At 46.7% G+C, this 25,923-nt stretch overlaps 1 long non-coding RNA gene across 2 annotated transcripts in view; it reads right to left on the minus strand.

Moving 5' to 3' along the window:
- Window positions 1–25,923, minus strand: part of LOC123465783 — a 232,514-nt gene that overhangs the window by 153,588 nt on the left and 53,003 nt on the right. For both annotated transcript variants that reach the window (XR_006641075.1, XR_006641076.1), the window contains exon 2: window positions 7,871–7,929. This is a non-coding gene — a long non-coding RNA (uncharacterized LOC123465783). The remainder of the gene's footprint in view (window positions 1–7,870; window positions 7,930–25,923) is intronic.

The raw sequence follows: 25,923 nt of genomic DNA on the forward strand, positions 1-25,923 counted from the left end.
CCCCAGGGGTTAGAACAGACTTCTTAGAAGAGGGCCAGTCAAGCTAAGACCTGAAAGGGTGTCTTCATCTAACACAGTCTCTCAGAAGCATTGGGTGTAGTTAATACCCGCTTCTCCTACCTGGAACACTGGCTTCATGTAATTTTCTTCCTATTCAGCTAAACCTTCCTAATCTCTGCTGGAGCCTCCCTATCTTCTGAACTTTTAAATGTTAGAGCATCCTCCTTGGATCTTCAGACTTCCCTTCCCCACTGCTCTCATTCACTAGCAGAGCTCATCCATCTCTAGGCAGTAAGTACCACCTACCCCTGGCTTCCCTGGTGGTGTAGTGGTAAAGAGCCTGCCTGCCAGTGCAAGAGAGGGAAGAGTTGTGGTTTCAGCCCCTGGGTCAGGAAGCTCCCCTGGAGGAGGGCATGGAAATCCACTCCAGCATTCTTGCCTGGAGAATCCCTGTGGATAGAGGAGCCTGGCAAGCCACACTCCATGGGGTCACAGAGTCGGACATGACTGAGTGACTTAGCATGCATGTACCACTGGTAATCATCAAATTTTTATTTCTAGCTCTGACCTCTCCTCTCATCACTAACATAACAGCTCCCCTTCAAGGTCTAACAGGTATCTTTAACTTAATATGATGGAAACTGATCACGATTTCCTCTCTCCCAAAGAGATGTATCCCCCCTCAATTCTTTCCTCTCAGGCCAAAACCTGGAGTCTTTCTTAAGTTCTCCTTTACTCTCATGCCAACATTCAATCCATCAGCCAGTCTTGTGTCATCTCTACCTAGGTCCTAATTTGATCCCTTCTCACCACCCCCATGGAGCTTCCCAGATGGCACTAGTGGTAAAGAATCCACCTGCCAATGCAGGAGACACAAGAGACACAGGTTTGATCTCTGGGTCAGGAAGATCCTCTGCAGTAGGAAATGGCACCCCACACCAGTACTCTTGCCAGGAAATTACATAAGCAGAGTAGCCTGGCAGGCTACAGTCCATGGACTCTCAAAGAATCAGACACGAGTGTGTACAAGCCTTAGCACACCACCTCCATGGTTCTCACCTTGGTCCAAGCCACCACATCTCACACCTCCCTCTGAGACTTCAGCATTGGCCTCCTAACACATCGTCTCCACTTTGTCCCTAAAATCAGAGTGATCCTTTAAAACTGTAAGTCAGGTCCTGTTGCTCACCCGCTCAACCTCTCCCCACCACCAGGGGTTTCCTATGGCACTTTGAATAAAACCACAAATTCCTCCCATCCCATCAAAGAGTCTGACGTAATCTGGGCCTCCACCTCTCTGGCCTGGACTCCTCTCACTTCCCCACCACACTCACAGCCCTGAACCTGGCTCCCTGTCCCCTGTATGTGCCTAGTATCACCCTCCACTCCTCCCCTTGGTCTTCCCTGTCTGCTCCACCCTCTTATGCTAGATACCTGCTTGACTTTCTCCCTCACATCACATGTCATTTCCTCAGGGAGGCCTCTGTAGCATAGATATTTTTGCCAGATTCAGATGAAGCGTTCGTCTTTGAAGAGATCTTTTCAGGAAGGTACTATTCACAGAGGAAACCAAAAATAGGTTTTGAGGCCTCAAATACCAGCCATGCTGGAAGGCTGATACTACCCTTCCTCACCCTTAGTCCTAAAGGAACAAGGCAAGGATGTTGTTGTTGTTCAGTCACTAAGTCATGTCCAACTCGTTGCGACCCCATGGACTGCAGCACACCAGGCTTCCCTGTCCTTCACTATCTCCCAGAGCTTGCTCAAACTCATGCCCATTGAGTCGGTGATGCCATCCAACCATCTCTTCCACTGTCGTCCCCTTCTCCTCCTACCCTCAATCTTTCCCAGCATCAAGGTCTTGTCCAATGAGTCAGCTCTTTGCATCAGGTGGCCAAAGTAATGATGTTACCAGAGCCAATGTGAGAGCTGGAGCCGGGGTGTGAGAGTGCCTGGTGGAGCTGTGGCTGTAGAAGATCAGCCATGGCAGGGCAGGGAGCATCAAGAACACCAGCTTGCCCTTCCCCACACTTGGCTCTCCTCTTGGTGCGCTCTTTTGGCCAAATCCAAGTGAGAGTTAGAGGGCCAGGGAGCCCTGGTAATACAGTGCATGGAGTTCAAGTACAAGATCATGAATAGGACAGAGAGAAGATCCAGGATAAATGAAGTTACTTAGCACATCAGTATTTCTGGTTCCTCTCCCAGGCACAAGGTAGGGCCCCACATTCCCGCCATCCTTGAAATCAACTACAGCATGCAACTTACCCTGGCCAATGTCACTTCCAGATATGAGTCTTCACGTTCCCCCTTTCACCTGCTTTCATGACCAGGGACAGTACAGAGGTTGAAGACAGTCAGCCTGGGTTGCAGGGGTGATAAAGTTGTGGAGTAGAATCCGGGCTGACCCACAGTGAACAAGCAGCAGGAGCAAAAGGAAGCCCCAGAAACTGGGAGTTGCTCTGTTCCTGCTCTTTCGCCTAGTTTATCCTGACCCATTTCTTCTGCTGAAAGAGCAGCCTCCCTCACCAGGACACCTTCCTCTGCCTTGTATTCCTCACGCAAATGACCACCGCCTGATAAACCATGATGTGTGCTGGTTGTCTACCTCCCTGCTCGAACAGGCACACCATGGGGGCAGGGCTTTGGTTCACTACCAGTACTCAGCACCTAGAGCAATATCTGGTTGAGAGCAGATGCTGAAATTCATTGTCGATTGGATGAATGAATAAGTGAGTGCATAATAACATACAGGTATGACTAATTATATCCTAGACCCCTTCTCAGAAATGATGTCTAAGTGATTCTGTGAAAGATCAAACAATTCACTAAGGTCACCAAGTTTAAGTCATGAAGTGGGTTGTAAAGGCATTTTGACTCCAGAGCCCAAGCCTGTAACAACTTTGCCACTTACCAGTATGAAGGGGGCTTGATGGGGAAGTGCAGAAGCCATTCTGAGCCCAGGGCAGAGGTTGGAGAGAGCCAGGCAGCCTACCTACCACTGCAAAGTGTTAGTTACCGTTGGAGCTAAGAGTGACAACCAATAAACTATACAGGGTAACAGGGAAAATTAAAAACTACATTGGCTATGTAAAAATAATGCTAATTACAGTCATTTATGTGAATTGCTTACCATTTCTGCCTAATTACTAGGCAGCACAACAATTATGTAGATCTTTAACTAATGTCAACCTAACTTCATTGCAAGTTTTATTTGATTATAACTATAAAAGCTAAAAACAAGAGCTTAGTCCAGCAGTGAGTTGGTTGCTCATGGAGACTGGTTCTCTGCCCAGAATTTAAAATTAGAGCGGAATTACCTTGTCCCTGGCGGTTACTGCCTGTATTGTTAGTGATCTTCCAGGTAGAAGCATTTCATCTGGATTAGAAGCTCCTTGAAGCTGGTACTATCTCATTTTTCCTGGTTTCGTTATCCCCTCCCTCCTCAGATCCCAGGTCAGCCCTGAATAGAGGGGGCCTCTTGTGCCTTTGCTCATCTGTTGCTGCCCTAACTCTAGAAGAAATGGGTCTGTCTCATGTGCCTCTGAGTCTCTTCTCACTGCCTGGAGGCTGAGGATGTGAGATTGGCTGAAGAAGGCCATGTCTCTACTGGTTATGACCATGGCAAGCCTGAGCCCTGTAACAGGCCTTCAGAAGAAGTAGGACAAGGATGGGATAGGATGCTTAAAGGTGTAGGGCTAGAGAAGAATCCATGAAATGCTATAACAGAAAGTACCAGCTGTCCCTCCAGTATCCTATCCCTCCTTCAACAGTAAAGAGAGTTTTAGCTAGGCACATGGAAGCCCAGATAAAGGCCATATTCCCAAGATCCTTTGCAGTGAGGTGTGGCCAATGGGATGTCAGCAAAAGTGATGTACGCAAATACACAACCATGACTTGAAAAGGGACGGAGTGAACCTTGCCCTCCTCTTTCCCCTCTTTCCTGTCTGGCTAGGGTACAGGATGGATGTTAGAACTTAAAACAAGCCTCCCTGGAGCCAGGACAGAATGTAGGTGTTGAGATGTCAGAGCAGCAAGATCAAAGTAGCTTGGATCACCACACCACTGCAGAGCAGTACCTCTGTGCTTGTGTAATAGATGTACATCACTGTCAAAGCACAGCAAATAGGAAAATGTAGTAAAATAATTAGGAGATGATGAGTTTTGAGTGTTCATTGCCCTTGTTTTTAGAATTGCATATTGCCTTTTTTGAAGCAGCCCTACTTATTATTTACTAATTTAACTGCACCGGGTCACAGCTGAAGCACTCAGTATCTTCGGTCTTCATTGCGGCATGCAGACTCTTAGTTGCAGCATGCGGGATCCAGTTCTTTGACCAGGGATCAACCCAGACCCCCTGCCTTAGAAGCTCAGAATGCCAGGGAAGTTCCAGTTTCTTGCTTTTTAAATTTATATAATTAAAATTTTAATGATGGCTATGCTTAACAACCAGCTCATAAGAATTTTGAAAATTTGGGCCAGCTCCAGCTTCAGGTCTTGACCAAAGCAGCAAAACCTGCATCCTAACTGATACAAAGGTGATAGAGGAAGTGGGAGGTGGGCCGAGATCATAGTCTCAGATGTATGTGATGTATAACTTCACCCATGGATGACCCAGGCGTGCCTGAAAAATTATGTGGCTCCAGGGATAACTTTGAACCAAAAATTCTAAAGCTTCTATCAGTTACTACTGAAAAATGTTCTTGTAATCTAGCCTGACTCCAACTTGAACACACCCATGTCTGTGGAGAGCTATGATTCTCGATAATGGCTAAGGCCCCTCCTGCCCAAAGCCTGGTCTTCTGCATGGCCTAGCAGAGCATTCCTGCCTCTTTCCCACCTGCCCCTCTTAGGACTTCCTTTTCCCAGTTTAAGGGCAGAGAGGATATCTCTCTGGTGAGAGGCATAGGGCCTGATCTAAACTTTCACTTTTGCAGACACAGGATGAAAGTCAAGTTTAAGACTTGCATCCAATAAACCTACACAGATTAAGTGGAATAAGACACATCTCAGGATAAGAATAAGACACATCTCAGATTAAGTGGAATAAGACATATCTACTACATGTTTAGTAGAATCCCATATTGTTAACAGAAAGAAGGAAGGAAGGAAGGAAAAGAGAAAGAAAGGCATCTATATACGCTGTATATATGCTTGTCTGAACCAAGAGAAAGTTGTAGAAGAACACCCACCAAACAGGTAATCTCCTGGCTTACCTCAGGACATAGAGCAGGCTGGGGAGAGGGTAACTTTTCTTTATATGCATCTATATTATCCAGATTAATGAAGCAAGTATTACTTTTAATTTATTATTTTAAAACATTCAAAAATGATATGAAATATATATGAGTTAAAGTGAATGAACTAGAGCTATAGTATATCAACATGAATAAATCTTAAATGGTAACTTTGAGCAAAAGAGTAATGAAAACAATACATAAAATATTAAAACAATATATTATATATTGTTTGTGGATATGTATATACAAAGCAATAGTATACAAGAATATATATGGGGATATTAAGCCCAAATTCACATTAATAAGGGAATGAGAGCTGAAGGAATATATAGATTCTTTCAGTTGATCTGCAGTATATTTATGGTGTATGTTTTCATGCGTGTGTGTGTACTAAGTCGCTTCAGTCAGGTCTGACTCTGTGTGACCCCATGGACTGTAGCCTATCAGGCTTCTCTGTCCATGGGATTCTCCAGGCAAGAATACTGGAGTGGGTTCCCATGCCTTCCTCCTGGGGACCTTCCCAGTCCAGGGACTGAACCCGTGTCTCATGTCTCCTGCATTGGCAGGCACATTCTTTACCACTAACACCACCTGGGAAGCTGGTATGTTTTCATGTAACATGGCAAATGTTAAGATTTTATAAAGTTAGGTGATAGAATCACAATTGTTGCTTATATGTACATGCTTAAAATATTCCATAATAAAAATTACCTTAACTTTTCATTTTAAAAATGTATTCACATTTAAAAATGTATTTATTCACATGAATAAATGCAATTACAAGAAGAAAATGTGTACTGTATACATATATCCATTCGAGTACGTATCTCATTGTGTTGTCATTACATAGTTGTATTTCCATATCACCATTAGATTATGTCTTTGAGAGCAGAGACTGTATTTTTCAATCCATCCACAGAGCCTGTGCTATAGCCACTCATCCAACATCTTTTGTGCCCCTGTTATATACCAGATGCTTCTCCTAGGCTCTAGTACTACAAGCAGGTAATTCAGAATCACCCCCTGCTTTTAAGAATCTTATACCTTGGACTTCCCTGGTGGTACAGTGGCTGGGAATCCACTCCCACTCCCAATGCAGGAGACATGGGTTCAATCCCTCTTCCGGAAGATCCCATGTGACTCAAAGCAACTAGCCCACGTGCCACAACTGCTGAACCTGTGCTCCGGAGCCCAAGATTGCAACTCCTGGGCCTACATGCCACAGCTACTGAAGCCCTCACGCTCTAGGGCCCATGAGCCACGGCTACTGAGTGCTGTGTGCTGCAACTGCTGAAGCCCACTTGCCTAAAGCCTGTGCTCTGCAACAAGGGAAGCCACCACAGTGAGAAGACCACACGCGGCAACTAGACAATAGCCCCGCTCTCGGGAGCTAGAGGAAGCCCGAGAGCAGCAACAGTAACTCAGCACAACCAAAAACAAATATATAAAAAAGAATCTGACACCTTGCAGGAGAGATGGATGAACAACTACCTAACTGTAATTCACCAGGTCTGCTCTATGGTACAGATACATGGCCCAGGCGGCGCGTCTTCTGCCCATCAAGTAGCACGCAGCCACGCAGAGGCAGCATGTGGGGGGAGGCAGACTTCTACCCATCTCCCAGCTCCAGAGCTCACAGACATGGGACCTTGAATAAATTATACAACTTCTCTAAGTCCTATTCCCCACTGACAAACTCTCCCCCAGATTGTAAGTAGTTAGATAATCTCACTGAAAACAACCTGGTACTTTGCCAGGGCAGCCAGTGCTCAGTAACGATTGCAACACGTGGGGAAACTGAGGCTTGGGAAAGGTGAATGATTCAGCCCAGATCAAGCTATAGTGGGTGACTGAGATTCTAAACCACGTGTGTGTTCCCCAAGGTGCCTCAAACACAGTAAGTTTCCTGGATGTTCAATGAGTGCTTACTGAAATGAGACAATGTCCAATTCAAAGTCAATTCTTCCATCACAGAATCATTTAGAGCTAAAAGAAAGTTAAAAGAATAAATTACTTAATCACAATAGTTAGGAAGGTCAAGACAGAGAGGTCCGCAAACTCCAAGCTCTCATGGCAGGTGGGGCCGCCTCCAGGTCTCCCTCCTCCCACACAGCACACCTCCCAAGTCCAGAGATACTCTCCTGCTCTCCCTGGATGGCACACCTCCCCTCTCACCAGCGCTTGACACTGAAGATAACTCCTCTCTCATCAAATCCATCCTTCTTGGACCTTCAAGACACCACTTGCCTGCGGGTTTCCTCCTACTTGACTATCATCTCCCTTCCATTTCCTGCCTGGGAAGCTCCTTCTCTACCTGTGGCTTTGGGAGAACTTTGGATGTTCTGGTGCCTGATCAGGCTAGTGTGGGGGTCCAGAGGGACCACCTGGAAGGGCTAGTTTATGTCACCAGAACAGAAAAGGCTCCCCTGATAGAAATGGGACTTTATGTGTATCTAACAGTACCCCTGGCTTGTATCATTTCACTGAATTCTCTGAATAACCTTATGAGATGGACTTCATTATTCTACTTCACAGATGAGAAAACGACCACTAAGGCAAGTCAGAGTTCCAGCCCAGAGTCACACAGAGCAAGAGGCAGATCCAGGATTTGAACTCCTGAGACCAAGACTTACCCACTGTATAACTGCCTCTTTGGAACAGCATTAATGACAGTCCTCGGCTTGGCATAAACCTACAAAAGGGAGAAAATAAATCTGCACGTGCATTCACCTTCTTGCATTGCCATTCAAGTTCAATATTCCTGGCCCACACTGTGAGCAGTTGGGTCTGGAGTCTACAGTCACATTCCCAACCCCTTCCTTCTTATCTTCATTTGAAGATTTACCATCTGCTTCCATGTCGCTACATACACCATTGATCATATTGAGCTTTCCATTTTTTTCTGGGCATTTTTCTCCACAGACTGATGCCCCTTGAAAGTCTTCAAGATGGGTTTGGCAAGCATCCAGGCCCAAACCCACACTTCCTGGGTGTTCACTCCATCCTGTCAGCAGCCATCTCCCTAGTGTGTTAAGTCCACCGATTTCAGACTTCAGAACCCTCCCTGGAGCCAGCTGCTCTCATCTCACAGCCTCCTCTCTCCCCCAAAGTCACAACCTTCAACAGGAAGGAGGGAAGAAAACACATCATGGGCCCTCAAGTCCTTCTGTTTCCTGCTCAAAATGTCAAAGTCTGTGGAGACACATTCAAAATTGTCTTTCGCCCTGCCTAGATCATCTCTCCTGTGTGAATCAGCAGAGGTGGGCCGTCATGGGAGACCTGAACAAGCAGGCTAATCCCTGTCACAGCCCGGATTAAAAGAAATGATGGAGATGAGTGTACTGCAAGTGGCAGAACCCTGGTCAGACGTTACATGGTTGTGGCTATTTGGGATGAGTCATCCAGGAAGAGGGTGCATGTCTCCTTTTCAGTCCTGGCTGATCAGACACCTCTAACTTTGTATGTCACAACCCCACCTCCAGGGAGCCCACCAGGATACCGCCTACATTTCAGACAGTGCCTAAGGATGTAGTTCTGGTACAGGAATCTCTGTTCAGCCAGGCTGACTCAGTTGCTCTTGGACGTGGCTTTGTCTGCTCTCACTTTTCACTCTGATGCCCTGGAGCTTCAGCACCAAAGACCTGCCCCTCCCATCACTGGCTATCTGGCTCAGACCTTCCCATCCAAAGGTTTCTTGCTTTTTGCTTTTCTTCACATGTTTGCAAAACAATAAATGCAATTAACATTTATTAAATAATGTTCATATTTTATCTCATTTGATCCTTGCACCTCTGTGGTAATATCATTAATACATTATGTTTTGGAAAATTGAAGCTGAGAAAGGTTAATTGCCTTTAATTTATTTATCCAGCCACATGGCTTGTGGGATCTTAGTTCCCTGACCAGGGATTGAATCCATGCCCTTGCAGTGAAAACATGGGGTCCTAAACACTGGACCACAAGGAAATCCCCTAATTGCCTTTATTAAAGCCCCAGGCTAATATGTGGCAGAGCTGAGATTTGAACCTGTTGGCTATATGCTGTAAAAGCCCATTCTCTTAACCATTTCAGTAGCCCCCCTCATCCTTACAACTTAAAAGCTAGGAAGCTAGAAACACAGTTTATAACTAACTACAGTAAAAACTAAGCCCTTGCACTTTATTCTGGAACACTGGGAAGGGTAAGCTGCCCTGCTCACACTACAAGCCCCACTTAGGTAGCTCACAAAACATAGGATGTTTCTCAGACTTTAAAGGACATAGGAATCACCTGGGGCTCTGGTTCAAGGGCAGAATCTGAGTCTCGATTCAGGTGAGCCTGAGAGTCACCTGAGAGAGGGCCCCTGGCAATGCCATGCTACTAGTCTGAGGACCACACTCCAAGTAGGAGGCCCTATAAGTCTGGTGCTCTGACTCATCCCCCTGTGAGTGACTGATCAGACCATCCCAAAGGCCAGCTGAGGAGGGGTTTTCTGGGCTAAAGAAATAACAAGAGCAAAGGCATTGAATCCGAACTATGATTGGTGCAAAGTATGCCAGGCAACCATCAGAGCTGGGACCCTGGGCACATGGGAGAATGAAGTAGAACATGCCTCAGAAAACAAGTCTGGAAGGAAAACTTGGAGTTAAACTGTGAAGATCCCTGAATATGATGCCAAGATGTTCAAGAGCCCAAATTTACATATCTTTTTAACCACATCTCTTTTATGGTGAAATGATCCATTTCTAGCTTAATACCTATCCTCCTTATTAGAAACGAGTGCAATCTCTGAATCATCCTTTTATCCTGTAAAATGCCTTGCACCTGGCCACCTTCAGTAAAGAGCAGAGAATGGGGAACACGAGACTTCTCTGCAAGGAGGAGTGATGGAACTCAGCGTGCGCCTCAGGCATTAGGCACGGTGGACTGGAGATTCAGAGACGTGTTGAGAGATTGTCCCAATATTCCGGGGGTGAGGTAATGAGGTTGGAACACAGTCGATGACTATGGGAGGGATAGAAAGAGGGGAGGCACTCTGGGAACCGTCGATCAGCCTGAGTGCTGCCCTCCCCTCCCCCTATCCCTCTGGCTCACTTTGCCCTGTTGTCTTCTCCAGAAGACTGACCCTGCAGGCTGCACCATCCAGACCACCTCCCTTCTGCTTCCAGTTGAGTTCAGCCAATGAGAGGGACCAGCAGGAGACTGTAGAAGGAAGAACTAGAGGACACAGGTGGAGGTCTTTCTTTCCACACCCCTTCTGCCTTCACTTCTTCCTTACCTCGCCAAGGTCTTGGCAGGTTGTATTCATGCATGGCCAAAGCTTCAGCAGGGCAGTCCCTTTCCTATGGTGCTAGCTGGGGGCCACCCTCTGTAAGGCTGGGATGCTGTCCTACAAGGTGGGGTTCCATGGCCAATGCGTGGTGTTCTTCCCCCTTAAGTCAGATAACCCAGGTCCCAGAACCAAGGGACAGAGGAGAGAATGACTCCTCTTACTGCCCAACAGTCTAGTCAAGGCTATGGTTTTTCAATAGTAATGTATGGATGTGAGAGTTGGACTGTAAAGAAAGCTGAGTGCCAAAGAATTGATGCTTTTGAACTGTAGTGTTGGAGAAGACTCTTGAGAGTACCTTGGACTGCAGGGAGATCCAACCAGTCCATCCTAAAGGAGATCAGTCCTGAATATTCATTGGAAAGACTGATGCTGAAGCTGAAACTCTAATACTTTGGCCACCTGATGCGAAGAACTGACTCATTTGAAAAGACCCTGATGCTGGGAAGAATTGAAGGCAGGAGGAGAAGGGGATGACAGAGGATGAGATGGTTGCACGGCATCACCGTCTCAATGGACATGAGTCTGGGCAAGCTCTGGGAGTTGGTGATGGACAGGGAAGCGTGGTGTGCTGCAGTCCATGGGGTTGCAAAGAGTCAGACACGACTGAGGAACTGAACTAACTGCCCAACAACCCCATAGGGAGGGTTTGCTCTCCTTGGGCTCGGTGATGATGATACACTGCTCAGGCCATGCCGCTGACCCCCCCAGCACAGCAGGCGCGTCCTAGCACTCTACAGGAGCCAAGTGCAAGCCTCTCTCCTCCTGTCAAAGAGCCTTCTCCAGCATTGTGGGAGCTTGTTCCACCACAGACAGAAGTCAAGGTCGAAACCCTCTACCAATAAGGGATAGTAGTCACGGCCCCAGCCTCCTTGTTCTCTGATAGGAGGACTCTGGAGGGTCCTATTCACACTATTTCTCAGAGTCTTCGGCAGGATCAAGCCCAGCGGCCCACAGTCATTTGATCATTAATTCACCTTTTATTGGCTCTTCTCCCTTCCATGTCTCATTTCCTCACATTCGCACTTGTGTTTTCTGAGATCACCTCCCAGATGAACTACCTGCACCCAGGTCCTTATCCCAAGTTTGAAAGAACCCAAACTAAGATACCACACTGGAGCAAGTCTTCTACCAGAGAACATACTACAAGCTACATTCAGCCATTTGGAGCTCCTGGTGGACAGTCAGAGAAGGGGATGATTAATGAATTAATTTAACTAAAACAAAGAGAAATTGGTTGCTGCTACACATGGGGGCAAAGGGGACCAAGACTGCAATTGAGAAGGTTTCCTGGGACATCTCTCAGTGCTTCCATGTCCAATAATAAGGGCTGATGGGAAGCCACGACAACCCAGTAAAGATGGGACCACTAAAAGCGTGGATCCTGCACAAACGAAGGTTTGGGTCATCCACCAGGTGCCCCAATAATCAAAGTGCTGGCAGGGGGTTGGGGGAATACAAAATGAGTGGTGGAAAAAGAAAAGCTTTTGGTTGCTTCTTTTCCCGACATTTTTGCTGCTGCTTTATATGAAGAGCAGTGGCCGACAGGACAGTCGAGGGTCGAGATTGGAGTGTTACTGTATCAGCATCACTCTGTGATGATAGAGGGGTTCATGGGACTTGGGGCTTTCCCAGTGTTGCAGAAACACATGTTACTTCACTAAATAAAGGACAAGAATAGATGCCAAGTGACAAAGAAGGTAGACTATGCTGATTATTTTCGATTTGTACCCCCTCCTCCAAATCCCTTCCCTACCCTCCGTCTTGCTCTGACCTCAGAGGCCAGCCTCCATGGGCCACTACACTTGACATCCTGCCCTCCCATTTCTGGTTCAGCCAATGCAAGGCCCGGCAGGAGACGGGAGGGCAGCCGGGAGAAACGCATGGGTCCTCATTTCTCTGCCCCCTCCACATCTTGCCACAGTCTGGGAATGCAGCGACTGTATTTCTCTAAGACTACATAGCACATGACCCCTCCTCCAAGCTCCAACTCTGCCGGGACTCCGGCACTGTGGCTCCTGCGGGCACTGTGGGTGGTGACGGCCTCCAGGTCTCGTTTGTCCCTGATGGGCCACCATTCTGTGTGGATTCTCTGAACCCCACCCACACAGAAACAGAACCTTCACTAAACAAACTTGCCTTTAGTGAGACCATCTCTTTCCCGCTGAGTACTGGGCCAAGGGACGAGTGGTGGAAAGCGAGCGGAGAGAAAGAAGGAAGGGATGAAGATGGCCGAGGCTTCTCACCACCAGCTGGAGGGGGCGCTGCAGAGCAGGTTTGTCTGATACACGCTTTCAGCCACGTCCCGTATATCAGCTTTCCACTCTCCCTAAAACTTCTTTCTCTGCAGTCACTCAGGCAGATCTGGGTCTTGCCTGAGAAGTCTTCTTAAAAGAGGTAGGTGGCACCTTAAGGCTAGCAAAAGTAAGTAAAAATGAACTAACCATTTTAAAAAAGGAAGAAGAGGCCAGTGGCTTCTAAAAGCAAGAAACAGAGCAGTAAAATGGAAGTACACGGGGTCACATTTACTTTATGATAACACAGTCGAGGTTATCACAGAGGACTGAGGTGCGCGGCCCATAGAAGGTACCTAAGTGGGCGACACTGAGTTTCCCTCCCCTCCCAGATGACTGAGTGTCCACCCGCCAGTCCAGCTCCAAGCCTCAGCCTAGGGATAAGCAATAGCACGTTAGACATGGCTTATTTAAGACATTGGTGGCCGTGCCAGTTATGCATGTTTGTTCTTAGACCCATGCCTGGCTCTGGTCTGTATCACAGGAGTCTCATTTCCCAGGTTCCTTTGCCCTCAAGCAGGCTCAGCCAATGGGAGCATCTCTCCTCCTTATTCTCTGCTATGAATGGCATCTCCAGCCATGGCTCTGTCTCCCCTGTGATTCCAGCTCCCCCTGACATTCCCTACCTCCATGGCCCCAGCTCCTGGTAACGGCCTTGGCTTCTGAACTCTGGTAAGAAGACTGCCTCCCTGAGTCCCAGGGACAGCAGCTTCCCACTGTGCTGGTCCCCTATTCCCTACCCCCTGCTTATCTCTTTGACTCTTCCACTGCCTGTTTAACTCAAAACCCTCTATTAAAAGATTGGGTTTCCCAGGTGCCTCACTGGTAAAGACTCCGCCTACCAATGAAGAAGACGAAGGAGACAAAGGTTCAATCCCTGGGTCAGGAAGATCCCCTGGAGGAGGAAATGGCTACCCACTCCAGTATTCTTGCCTGGAGAATCCCATGGACAGAGGAGCCCAGTGGGCTACATTTCACAGGGTTGCAAAGAGTCAGACATGACTGAGCGTGCATGCATTGAAAGATAAAGAGGTGTTCTATTTTCCTGACTGGACCCTAATTGATACAGTGAACTGATACCACATGATTGGGAAGCAGCAGAACAGAGTCAAACCAGTTCTGCTGACACCAAAGCCCCCACGGCCCCCACCCCACGCCGTCCTGTCACCCTTGCTGTCTCAGAGGGCTCCAGGCCCTGGCATCTCACCGAAGCTTCTGCTCCCTGTCACAGCCTTGTCCTGTCCTGGGAGTCAGGGCTTTCATAGTTGGATTTGAAGGTTCTTGTGCTGGTGGCCTGACTTACCTAGTTCAAAGCCCACTCAGGACCTCAGTTAGCAGTTACCAGGTCTGGAAGGAAGGCCTCTCTTTGCTTTTATTTTCTTATTTTTGTATATTGGTGTGCAAGAAAACCTCAAGTGAATTCAGGAGTCCCCCCACTCAACCACATACAAATGTACTTCAAAATCTCCTGGGTTTGGAAGAGAACTCATATAATCAAGACCTACTAAGTAAGGAACAGACACTGCCTCGGCCAGTGCACCCACCAGAGGGGGCGAGGCCCATTCCACCCCACTGCCCATGGAAGATTACACAACAACCCCAAAGGACCCCACAATAATTGGCTAGGGTGTAGTGCTCTCTCCCTGATTCCCTTGCTGAGTGGAAATGATGAGAAACAGCACGCTCCAGCTTCTCTCAGGTAACTCCACAGGAACCCAGACCTGGCGCACACCACACTGCGGAATAATGAGACCTCAACAAGCAGAGAGGAGGTTATGTAACTAGAAATCAGCCCATTAGCCATAATGAAACAATCAGGGAGCCTCAGAAAGACAGACAGCACCATTCTGAGCAAACTGTTCTAGTTCTGGGGGTGGGGGTAGCGGGGGATGAACAGAACCCACTAGAGATGCAGTTCTAAATTCTTCACCTTGACCGTCCATCCCCTTAGCAGCGCTAGGAGCTGGAGGGCTCTAAGGAGGGGCTTTTCCTCCTCCACTTCTCAGAAGCTCTCCTGCTTTCCTCACACCGAGCTCAGGCCGCGTCTTTCTGCTTCCCTCTCTGACCTCCCAGAACAGTGATTGTCAGGACTGCTGGCCCTCGGATTTTTCTGCCTGACTCAGAAAGGGATGCAGGCAATGATCAGAAAGGGCGTCAGGCCACATACCTGCTGCAGACGGAGGGTGCTGAGGGTGGAGAACAGAAAAACTCGTTACATCTTGACCAGAACCAGTAACGAGCTTTATTCACCTACCTAACAATAGAATGAGCTTTAATACAAAAGCCTCACGTCCAAGCCTGCTGTTCCCATAACTCTGTCTGAGCAGGTGGATGACAAATGATTACCTCACACACATACACACGCTTTCCACAGATAGAAGGAAGGATTAAACATAGGCAGAAAAGACAAGTCAATACTATCAGTGTGTCCCATTGCTAGTTAGGTACCAAAACCTCCCAGGAACCTTTCAGAAGTTCAGTCCCAGTTCCTGTCCCCAGACACTGGGCTGTAGTGGTCTGGGGTGGAGTCAGAGGCCATGCGTAGATGACCACTGGCCTCTGGTGTCATCTGGAACCAGGAATACCTGGGACCCGTCTCTCCTTCGTTCACAAAAGGTGTGAACCTGAGTCATCAGCCCTTCCGTTCCATTCACATCAGGTACAAGAAGAGTCGAGAACTGAGGAAGAAATTCACAAGATGAGGAGACGTCATTGGAGATTTCAAGTTTCATGCCTTTTCTGCTGTTTTTGTTGTTCAGTCCCTAAGTCATTTCTGACTCTGCAACCCTGTGGACTGAAGGCTTCCCTGTCCTTCACCATCTCCCAGAGCTTGCTCAAACTCATGTCCATTGAGTCAGTGATGCCATCCAACCATCCTCTATCATCCCCTTCTCCTCCTGCCCTCAATCTTTCCCAGCATCAGGGTCTTTTCCAATGAGTCAGTTCTTTGAATCCGGTGGCCAAAGCAGTAGAGCTTCAGCATCAGTCCTTCCAGTGAATATTCAAGGTTGATTTTCTTTAGGATTGACTGGCTTGATCTCCTAGCAGTCCAAGGGACTCTCAAGAGTCTTTCCCAGCACCACAGTCGAAACGCATCAGTTCTTTGGTGCTCAGCCTTCTTTATCTGTTTCAGTTTCAGTTCAGTCACTCAGTCCTGAGTGACTGAAAGAGTCCTGGGACTCTTTGCGACCTCATGAACCACAGCACGCCAGGCCTCCCTGTCCATCATCAACTCCTGGAGTTTACCCAAACCCATGTCCATTGAGTTGGTGATGCCATCCAGCCATCTCATCCTCTGTCGTCCCCTTCTCTTCCTGCCCCCAATCTTTCCCAGCATCAGGGTCTTTTCCAATGAGTCAGCTCTTCGCATCAGATGACCAAAGTATTGGAGTTTCAGCTTCAACATCAGTCCTTCCAAGTGTACCATGCACTTATACAACATACTTATATCCCAAGCACTGCTCTAAACACTTTACAAATTCATGTCGTTAATGAGACCCTTCTGTGAGGCAGGCACTTGTACCACCCCCCGACCCATTTACAAAGAGGACGGTAAGGCAGGCCCAGGGGGTTCAGCGATTTGTATGATGTCACGCAAGTAAGTGCTGCAGTCAAGATCTCATCTCAGATTTTTTACTTGAGATCTGACACACACAAGTGTGCTTGTTGCACACAAGCTATTTCAAAACTCACATTGGACAAAATTGTAAACTCCTTGAGACAGAAATGGAGTGTTAGGCACTGGGTCCACCGAGCCAGTGGTCAGTAAACATCACGGGGTTCCGAGCCTGCTCCGTGTGAGGTACTGGGCTAGGTGTTTTCACCTTGAGTTCCACATCAGCCCTCCCCAGCCCTGCCTCCACATGCGTCTGCATGCTCTCTCTCTGCTCTCTCTCTCTCCCCTCCTCCCCGCCCTCCGGGAGTGCTGACAAGTCTCAGATATTCACAGTGCATCCCCGCTGTGCTTTTCAGGCTGCCTCTGCCTTCCCCGGCTCAGAGCCATTGCCGCCTTCCCTTCTGGGGGAGCCAGGGACACATCTTTGTTGACAGGGAAAGAAGGGGTGACAGGAGGTGCTGGGATGAAGAAGGGATGGGGGCGCTGGCCTAAGCTCGCAGGCTCTCAGGCGTGTCACCTGCCCAGCCTGGCCCCCATATCCTCAGCAAATGCAGACACAGCGTTCTCACCTCCACCCTGCCTCTCTGCCACAGGTAACCACAGTGCTTTCGACTCCTGGCAAATCCTCCGCAGGATGGGACAGAGGCTGCTTCAGAGCCTTTGTGCTTTGGCAAACCCAAAGTTACACTTGTCTCTAACTCAGGATGCTACTACCATGGCCCCTTCAAAGCCCAGGATCTCCAAACTTCCCCAGTGGTCCAGTGGTTAAGACTCTGTGTTTCCATTGTAGGGGTCACAAGTTTGATCCCTGGTTGGGGAGCTAAGATCCCACATGCTGCATGGTGTGGTCAAATTAAAAGAAAAAAAGAAAGCCCAGTATCCCCAGCTAGGCCTCCAGGCAGTTCCTGGCCAGGCAGCAGTCTCAACACACACTTCTCAGGCCTCTCCAGCTCAACACCCCATCAAGCCTCATAACTGGTCACCTTGTGTCCATTTATGCTCCCCTCTCTATTAAGTCTATTCTTAATGTGTGATCTTACTAAAACATAGGCCAGACCATGCCCCTCCCCACCTTGAAGTGCTCTGTGGTAGGCAGAATTCTAATATGGTCCCAAGATTCCTGTCCCTGATATGGGTGGGCCTGGTTTGATCAGGTGAGTCCTTTTAAAAGGGGGTTCAGAAGTCAGAGACAGAGGAAATCAGAGATTAACATGGGGCTTGGTCTAGAATAAACCCTCCATAAGTGTTATTACAGCTCTCTTAGTCAATCTCCTCTTACTGAATTCACTAGATCAATGAAAGCTTGCTGATCCCCATTTAATACTCAGCACTTCCGGCCACTATTTTTCATCTCTGGTTCCCTTGCCCTCTTCTACTCCTGACTGGTGTGTTGTCACTGTTTTTATGTTCTCAAAACTGCAAATTTCAATCACACTTATTATTCTAATTACATACAATCAATGACATTTTATGTAAACGCATGAAAGATGAATGGGAAAAGACAGTTGTACATCATTTCTCTGAAGGCTAAAATGATAGCCTTTGAAAGATTCATAAAAGCAGACCACTAGAAAAACATTAAGTGGGTCTGGAGGTCAGAAACAGAGGAAGTCAGAGAGATTGAAGCAGCAGAGATACCCTCCAAAACAGCCACGTTGTGGACAAGGCCGCATGGCAGAGAATATTGGCCTCTGGGAGCTGAGAATAGCACCAAGCCAGCAGCCAGCAAGAAGCTGCAAAGAACTGAGTTCTACCAACCATCAGTGAGCTTGGGAAAGGGTCCTGTGTCCCAAATGAGAGAGCAGTTTCACCTGAAACCTTGACTCAGCCTGGGGAGACCCTGAGCAGAGGACCCAGTGAAAGCATGCCAGACTCCTGACCTTTGGAAATGGTGAGACAATAAATGAGCTGAAATGGCCTGTGAGAGTTGTCCCAAGAATGCCCAAGTGGGCCAAGAATGCCAGGCCTTTACAGCTTTGTTGTAATCAATCGTTGGATGTGGGCCTCTCTTGGAAGGACACAATCTTGGGCAAGGTGGCTTTCTGCAGCTGAGACCTTTCATGACAGGGATGACAACTGACTGCTGCCTATTAACAGCGCTCGCAGAAGCTGATACAACAGACCCGCTTTGAAGATGGCTCTCCAAGTCCACTGTGACCCTGCCCCTTCTAAATAGCCAGTCTTACACTCTACAGAAAGAGATAAGAGGATTTCTTTATAGGGAAACTAGAAAAGACCTAGAGATACTGATATTTGGGGATCTTCAATGAAACTGGCTACAGGTAGGCCCACAAGTCAGCAAACTTCTTAGACGTTCCAAATATATTGAATCAGTTCAGTTCAGTCACTCAGTCACGTCCGACTCTTTGCAACCCCATGAACTGCAGCGTGAATACATCTCTCCTAAATATGAGCATTTAGCCAAGAACTGGTATACATTTTAAGAAATTCTTAAACATGACAGAGAAAGGCCAAAATGAACAAACATACAAACACAAAGGAACTCAGAGGTAAAAGAAACACTGCAAGAAGTAGAAGAAAACATCTTTTGAAAAACTATTATTGAATCCTCAGATAGATAAAAGAAAATAGTATATTCACAAAACATGAATACAACACTAGAAAGAAAAGACTGATTCAGGGAAAAGAGAGAATTCTGGAAATTAAAATACAATCAAGTAAATAAAATTTTCAATAGAAGAGTTAGAAATTAACATTGAGAAGGTCTTCCAGAAAAAAAATTAGATCATTCCAGAAAGTCCAACATCTGAATAATGGGGACTTCTAGAGAGAACCAAAAAAAATTGTTAAAAACAAGTCAACAACCAAAAAAACTTTCCCTAAACTGAAGAACTTAAGTTTCAAAATTAGAAGAGCCCACTACATGCTTTGAACTCCCCTGATAGCTCAGCTGGTAAAGAATCTACCTGCAATGCAAGAGACCTGGCTTCAATCCCTGGGTTGAGAAGATCTCCTGGAGAAGGGAAAGACTACCCACTCCAGTATTCTGGCCTGGAGAATTCCATGGACTGTATAGTCCATGTGGTTGCCAAGAGTCAGACATGACTGAATGACTTTCACTTTCACTTTCTTTTACTACATGCTTATCTGAACATATGAAAAAAAAGCCCCACACCAAGGCATATGTTAAAGCATAAGCATACAGCAAATGAAAAGATCATCCTAAAATTTTTCAGAGGTAAAATCAGATCGCATACGAAGAAAAAACTTAAAGTAGTATTGGACTTATCTGTAGAAACCTGGAAAGGCAATGGGGGAATGCCTTAAAAATTTAGTGGGAAAAGCTTACCAACTTAGAATGCTATTCTAAGTTGCTACTCAACCAAGCTATAAATTCAATAAATATTGGATATGAAACAAGAATATAAGTCAGACATACAAAATTTCTACAGTTTACCTGTCATGTAAACTTTTTTCATAGAAAGCTACTGGAAAATGTGTTACATCAAAGATTTGTTACAACAAAGACAAAATGCAGATAGAATCCAGAAAATGTGCTCCAACACAAGAGAGAAGCAAACAGAATTCCCTAAGAGGATAGTAAATGTTAATAGCTACATGTGGTGGATTAGTTGCTAAGTCCTGTCTGACTCTTTGCAATTCCATGGACTGTAGCCCACCAGGCTCCTCTGTCCATGAAATTCTCCAGGCAAGAATACTGGAGTGGGTTGCCATTTCCTTCTCCAGGGGATCTTCCCGACCTAGGAATTGAACCCAGGTCTTAGCAGGTTTATATAAAGATCCTCTGATTGTCTTGTGACTAGTAGGTAGAAAACCACAAGTGATGCTAACTCAGTCTGCTGGCTCAATCTCTGTCCTGACTGTGCTCCAGGCTGCCACCCACCCTGCTTGGTAACTGCTACTGTATCAAGTATGCAGCTGGTCCTCTCATCAATACTAGTTGGCTGGTTGGTTGACAGATTGGATTCATACAGGCTACGTGTTTGGCTTGGGGATGTTACCCATAAAGAGTAACACCAATGTGACATCTCCAAAGGTCTCCCCCGAGGATGGTGTGTTAGTTTCCCGTGGCTACTATAACAAAATGCCATAAACTGCAATGCTAAAAACAACACACATTTATTCTCTCACAATTCTGGAGGACAGAAAACAAAAATCGGCTTCATGGGGCCAAAGTCAAAGCGCTGGCAGGGCTGCTGTCCCTATGGTGTTCTAGAGAGAATGCATTCCTTGCCTCTTCTGGTTTTGGAGGCTGCAAACATCCCTTGACTTATGTCCACATCACTCCAATCTTCAAGGCCAACATCTTCAAATCTCTCTCTGCTCCATCTCCTACTGCCTTCTTTTCCATGTCTGTGCAACCTTTCTCTGCCCCTCTAATTGCATCTAGAGCCAACTTGAATTATCCAGGATAAACTCCTCCTTTTAAAGATTCTTAATTTAGTCATACCTACAAACTAAATAAGACAATATTTATGGGCTCCAGAGATTAGAACCTGATATCTTGCTGGCCATAATTCACAGAGGTGGTGTCTTAACCCAGAGAACCACCTCACCGTCATATGCCCCTAAACAGCACTTGGCTGAAGTTCTCATGGGGGGCTCTTACAGATTCAGCTCTGGAAGCAGTATGCTCCAATTCTGGCTGCATGTAAGGGTCACCTAGCGAGTTTTATAACAATACCTTGCTTGGGCCTTCCCCTCCCTCATGAAAGATTTTGATCCTGTATACCTGTGGTGGATTCATTTTGATATTTGGCAAATCTAATACAGTTATGTAAAGTTTAAAAATAAAATAAAATTTAAAAAAAAAAAAAAAAAAAGATTTTGATCCTATCGTCAGAGGTGAAGGCTGGGCATGTGGGTATTTCTAAAACTCCTAGGTGATCTTAATGTGTAGCCAGACTGGAAATCATAGTGCAAAGTATGTTGGGGAACCGGATGGCAGCCCCATTTCCCCTTTTATCAGCCTGAGGGCAGCCTCTCTGTCCTGACCCATGAACAACCCCAGGAATCCCAGAGGCCTCTTCTGAAGTCTGAATGAAAGTAGGAACCAAGCAGAAGGCTCAGCAGGACTTGTTCTTTCTCAGTCTTGCTTCCTGGAGCCCCATACCTGCCTCCACTCCCATTACTGGGCTGGAATCTTGATTCTCCCAAACACAGATCTGACATTGCACATCTAGCAGGATGGGAATGAACACGAGATAAGGTCAGTGAAGACCCTGGAACAGAAGAATTATAGAAAAGCATATGGATCATTAAACCCATCGTGGTCTACCCCGGAAGAAGGAGAGCTTCACAGATCCCTGCTCATATACACCCCAGTCTCAGATCCCTCATTCACATGCACACATGTATACAGATGTGTGAACTCACACCTGGATTTCTGGCAAGGGCTGGCCCACGTCTGGGAGAACACGTGTGCAAGTAGTGAAGCTGGCAGTGAGAGGGATAGAATAAGATAATTAAACAGTTCAAAAATCCCACTAGGGGATTAAAGACAAAAAGGGAATTTTAAGGGAATTTGAGAGACTGTTGTAAGCTAATGACGACTCAAGAAAAGAATCCAGTAACCTAGCAACAATCAACACTATCTTGAAGGAAGACCAGGTGCATCCAAGCACCAGACACACCCAAGCCACAAACCCTGATAGTTAAAATACAAGACAATAGATATGGGGTCTGAATCTTGTTACATGAAGTCAAGGAGTTAAAAGTCAAAAATAGAGGTGAAAGGGGGGAAAAACTAGATGAAAGGGGATGCTGTACCAAAACTTGAGATGAATTACTATATTTTAATGTAGGCTACTTAAGAGACACTGGTTCAATCCCTGGTTGGGAAGATCCCCTAGAGGAGGGCATGGCAACCCACTGCAGTATTCTTGCCTGGAAAATCCTATGGACCAACGAGCCTGTCAGGCTACAGTCCATAGGGTCACAAAGAGTCAGACACAGCTGAATCACCTTAGCATGCATGGACCATCCTTTTACTAACATATGTATGATTTAAATAGCACCACGATGGTCCCTGTTAAACCACACACAGTCAAAGGGGAGGAACTAATGAAGTAAGCCTTGACGTTTGCCGAAGAATAGGGAAGAAAGTGGTCTTCTCCCTCTCCCCACTTTTCTTTTGTTTATAAAAATAAAGTCCTCTTAGTCATCAGGGCAGAGCCTTCTCGCCTGTCTGACTGTATCTCTCACAAGCATCCCATGCTAATAAACTCAACTCTTTGCCTGCCATGTTGCCTCACACTGAGTCCTTTCTGTGATGAGACAAAAGAATCTGAGCTTCGATAAGTCCTGACACTAGGTGAGTGGTTTCAATGAAAAGATAATGGGTTTGAGTCCCCTCCTACTCCGAGATAGTGGGATCAGGTCCCAGCTCGAGTTTTGACCGGGTTCCACTCCCACACGTGAAGGAGCTTGGTTGCAGCAGCACAGGGAGGCACAAGCCAGTTAATCGCTCTTTACCATGCATGGTATACAAAGGACTGTTGCTCAACCTCCCAGGGCAGGGAAATACCAGTGCCTATGGTGTAATCCAGCTACCTGGAGCCATGTAGCAGTGCTCTGGCACAGGACCAGTTAGGCACGTTGTTGTTGTCTCTAAGTCATGTCTGACTCTTTTGCGACCCCATAAACTGCAGGTCAGGAAGCAACAGTTAGAACTGGACATGGAACAACAGACTGGTTCCAAATAGGAAAAGGAGTTCGTCAAGGCTGTACACTGTCACCCTGTTTATTTAACTTATATGCAGAGTACATCATGAGAAACGCTGGACTGGAAGAAACACAAGCTGGAATCAAGATTGCTGGGAGAAATATCAATAACCTCAGATATGCAGATGATACCACCCTTATGGCAGAAAGTGAAGAGGAACTAAAAAGCCTCTTGATGAAAGTGAAAGAGGAGAGTGAAAGAGTTGGCTTAAAGCTCAACATTCAGAAAATGAAGATCATGGCATCCGGTCCCATCACTCCATGGGAAATAGATGGGGAAACAGTGGAAACAGTGTCAGACTTTATTTTTCTGGGCTCCAAAATCACTACAGATGGTGACTGCAGCCATGAAATATAAAGACGCTTCCTCCTTGGAAGGAAAGTTATGACTAACCTATATAGCATATTCAAAAGCAGAGGCATTACTTTGCCAACAAAGGTTCATCTAGTCAAGGCTATGGTTTTTCCAGTGGTCATGTATGGATGTGAGAGTTGGACTGTGAAGAAGGCTGAGCACTGAAGAATTGATGCTTTTGAACTGTGGTGTTGGAGAAGACTCTTGAGAGTCCCTTGGACTGCAAGGAGATCCAACCAGTCCATTCTGAAGGACATCAGCCCTGGGTGTTCTTTGGAAGGAATGATGCTAAAGCTGAAACTCCAGTACTTTGGCCACCTCATGCGAAGAGTTGACTCATTGGAAAAGACTCTGATGCTGGGAGGGATTGGGGGCAGGAGGAGAAGTGGACGACAGAGGGTGAGATGGCTGGATGGGATCACTGACTTGATGGATGTGAGTCTGGGTGAACTCCGGGAGTTGGTGATGGACAGGGAAGCCTGGCATGCTGTGATGCATGGGGTCGCAAAGAGTCAGACACGACTGAGTGACTGATCTGATCTGATCTGAAACTGGAGCCAGGCTCCTCTGTCCATGGGATTTCCCAGGCAAGAATACTGGAGTGGGTTGCCATTTCCGTCTCCAGGGGATCTTCCCAACCCAGAAATTAAACCCAGGTCTCCTGAGTTTCCTGCATTGCAGCAGGATTCTTTAACTGCTGAGCCACCAGGGAAGCTCCCCAAAATACCCTAAATAAAGAGAGCCTTGTTTATTAATTCCAAGCTATGATTCATTTCTAAAGAGAACCGTTGATAAATTACATTCAAATATCATGATTTACATGCATGCTCAGTTGCCAGGGATCGAACCCATGTCTCCTGCTGTTCCTGCATTGGCAGGTGGATTCTTTAGCACCGAGCCACCTGGGAAGCCCATGACAGAACTCAAAAGTGACCTCTGGGGCTTATTGGCTGAAAGAAGCAACCAGCTGCCATTTGGAGTCATGAGACCACTACTGAAGACTGAGTGGTCACTCTGGGACTGGCCTTCTACTTCAAGGCTGTTTACTCAGTCTCAGACCCTGGGGCTGAGAGGCTGCAGCGTTCAGAGGTTAAGAGTGTGGCTGTAGAGCACACCCTACCCTTGACCTTCACCCACAAGCTCAGACCCACACCAGCCCAGTGTGCCTGTCTAAACTGTACAAGGAGGCAGATAGGTTGTAGGTAGGAGATTGAAAGACCTTGGGGCTGGGAAACAGAACTCCTAGTCTTAACACAGCATGGGATCCAGAACAAGTCGCTTCACCTTTCTGGGACTTTTGATTATTCATCTGCAGGATGAAGCGATAGAACCCAACAGCCGCAAGTCCATACCTGAGATGAGGTCTGTTCAACCAAATTTCTTACTGTTTTTCTTTTTCCACATAATATATTGAGTTAGTTTTTCAGGTTCTGGTACTTTATTAGCTCTTCAAGTACCTCTGTCTGTGAGCTATGAAACCCCAGTGGCACACAAAATTCAACAGCTCTGGCTCACGTGGCAGTGCAGAGTGGCTGGTGTAGGCCGGTTCCCCAGGCATCTGTAGATCTGCTGGGAACTCTCTCTGCATGATTGGCTGGTGCCTTTGCTAGGGCAGCTCTGCTCCACACATCTCTCATCTTTCTTCTCTCTTCAACCAGCAGGCAAGCCCAGGCGGGTCCACCCCAGGGAGAGAGCAAGAGGGCAAGCCCTAACACACAAGGTCTCTTGAGGTCCAGGCTGGAAATTATACTTCTGCCTTGTTCTACTGGCTAAAGCAAGTCACAAGACTAATCTCAGAGTCAGTCAGTTCAGTCGCTCAGTCATGTCCAACTCTTTGCAACCCCATGAATCACAGCACGCCAGGCCTCCCTGTCCATCACCATCTCCCAGAGTTCACTCAAACTCATGTCCATCGAGTCAGTGATGCCATCCAGTCATCTTACCCTCTGTCATCCCCTTCTCCTCCTGCCCCCAATCCCTCCCAGCATCAGAGTCTTTTCCAATGAATCAACCCTTCGCATGAGGTGGCCAAAGTACTGGAGTTTCAGCTTTAGCATCATTCCTTCCAAAGAACACCCAGGACCAATCTCCTTCAGAATGGACTAGTTGGATCTCCTTGCAGTCCGAGGGATTCTCAATAGTCTTCTCCAACACCACAGTTCAAAAGCATCAATTCTTCGGTGCTCAGCTTTCTTCACAGTCCAACTTTCACATCCATGCATGACCACTGGAAAAACCATAGCCTTGACTAGATGGACCTTTGTTGGCAAAGTAATGTCTCTGCTTTTGAAGATGGACTCAATAAAGGACAGAAATGGTATGGACCTAACAGAAGCAGAAGATATTAAGAAGAGGTGGCAAGAATACACAGAAGAACTGTACAAAAGAGATCTTCACGACCAAGATAA

This window comes from Bubalus bubalis, chromosome 5 (genome assembly GCF_019923935.1).
Source record: "Bubalus bubalis isolate 160015118507 breed Murrah chromosome 5, NDDB_SH_1, whole genome shotgun sequence".
In the NCBI taxonomy this organism is placed as follows: Eukaryota; Metazoa; Chordata; class Mammalia; order Artiodactyla; family Bovidae; genus Bubalus; species Bubalus bubalis.